Source organism: Camelina sativa, chromosome 1, assembly GCF_000633955.1.
Source record: "Camelina sativa cultivar DH55 chromosome 1, Cs, whole genome shotgun sequence".
In the NCBI taxonomy this organism is placed as follows: domain Eukaryota; kingdom Viridiplantae; phylum Streptophyta; class Magnoliopsida; order Brassicales; family Brassicaceae; genus Camelina; species Camelina sativa.
The window spans coordinates 18,153,255-18,155,524 of record NC_025685.1 but is presented as its reverse complement, the minus strand read 5'-3'; positions in this window follow the sequence as shown (position 1 = coordinate 18,155,524).

Sequence of the window (2,270 nt, the reverse complement as noted above, 5' to 3'; positions counted from 1 at the left end):
CCCCGAACCGTCCTATGGCCGGAAATGCACAGAACAGCCCTAGAACGCTACTTGGAAACGTTCACCAACGATCCGGTCGAGGTTCTAATACCCATTTAAACCCTTAGCCAGTCCATCGGTGATATTTCCACCACTTTAGACACCACTTAGGCTTGCCCTTGTTGAAAAACATATAGTTCAGTGAGCAGGGTAGGTTGAATGAGCCTGGATCTTCAAGCTTGGTTAGAATCACAGTGTTCCAATGTCTTCTAGATCCCTTTTGGCTTGATTCTTAGCCTTCTATTTTGATATATCAAGTAACATGTCTTTATAGAGAGGATTTGGGTCATACTGTTCCAAGGCAGGTCCTCTCTCTTCTTCTTTCTTCTCAACAATCACTTCATGTTGAATAGCCATCAAATCCTTCTGCTCAAGCTTTTATTTGAGTTTCCTAAGCATATGTTCTTTGAAACGCCCTGGGAATGGCAGAGGTGGTTTATATGCTGGAGGAATGTATCTAGTAGGCTTATCGACTCAGTGGGGATCACTCGACCAGTGACTCGATCAAGCACTCAATCGAGTGCTCAATCGTGTGCTGGGTCGAGCACATTGTCGAGTGTCTTCTATGCTTGATTTCCTGCTTCATTCTGAGCTGAAACTTGTAGAATACCCTCCCCATCTTGAACGTCACTGTCCCCAGTGACATTTTCCTCAGTAACAAAGATAGCCTTGGCTGTATATTCTCTTCGGTTTTGAATAGCTTTTCCAGGCAGTTGATTAGGCTTAGGAGCTGAAGTTGAGGCCATACTGCTCTCCATGAACTTTACTTTGGAGTTTAAGCTCTCAAACATGATATTCAAGTCATTATAGGTAGAATCTATCCTCTGGTTGATCTCAGCAAACTTCTTAGCAGTTTCCATCTGACCACTTGCTTGGTTAAGCAACAACTGCTGCATTAGAGTTCTTAACTTGGTTTCTGGGCTTGGTTGGTCTGAAACCTTGGTGGGGGACACATTGGAGCCTGGTAACCTTGGTGTTGTTGCTTGGGTATGTAATTGTTCTGCTGTTGTGGTAATTGAGGAGGATAGACTTGGTCTTGAGGGTTGGCAACATTTGTGCTTCTATAAGATAGGTAGTTAGGCTTAGAGCACACTATCGAGTGTCTTCTCTGCCTGATTCCCTGCTTCATTCTGAGCTGAAACTTGTAGAATACCCTCCACATCTTGAACTTCACTGTCCCTAGTGACATTTTCCTCAGTAACAAAGATAGCCTTGGCTGTATATTCTCTTGGGTTTTGAATAGCTTTTCCAAGCAGTTGATTAGGCTTAGGAGCTGAAGTTGAGGCCAGACTGCTCTCCATGAACTTTACTTTGGAGTATAAGCTCTCAAACTTGATATTCAAGTCATTATAGGTAGAATCTATCTTCTGGTTGATCTCAGCAAACTTATTTGCTGTTTCCATCTGACCACTTGCTTGGTTAAACAACAACTGCTGCATTCGAGTTCTTAACTCTGGTTCCTGGGCTTGGTTGGTCTGAAACCCTTGTGGGGGACACATTGGAGTATGGTAACCTTGGTGTTGTTGCTTGGGTATGTAAACTTATTATAGCCTTTGAAACAACCTTGGTTCTGCACATAACACAACTCAACTACTTCATTCTTCCCATCTTGAACTGTTGTGTCTTCTTCACCAAGAAAATGTATGTTTTTCTGTTTGCTAAGCAGTATCTTATCCAACTTGTCATTAACAACCCTCAATTCCTTCTTATACTTTTCATCTGGACCAGAATCAACAAATCTCACAGCCCTATCGTAGTCTTCATTATAGTTCCCATTAGATTGAGCCAAGTTCTCCACTAGTTCCCAGCCTTCATCTACATGTTTGTTGAGGAAGTTCCCATTTAAAGTTGTATCGAACAACATTCTGATCTTGGGTAATACTCCTCTGTAGAGTCTGCTAAGTAGTGACTCATTGCTGAACCCATCGTGTGGACATTGTGTATAATAGCCCTTGAACCTCTCCCAAGCCTCACAAAAGGTCTCATTGTTCTTCTGTGCAAAACCTGAATTCTCATTCCTCAATCTTGCTGTTCTGGCATTTGAGAAGAATTTGGCCAAGAAAACCTTCTTACAACCATCCATGTAGTAATAGCACCAGTTGGAAGTGTCTTCTCCCATAGATGAGCCTTGTCTCCGAGAGAGAATGGAAACAACCTGAGCTTGAAGCCATCTTCACTAACACCATTGATTATGGTTAGGCCACAAAGCCTATCAAACTCATCTAGATGAT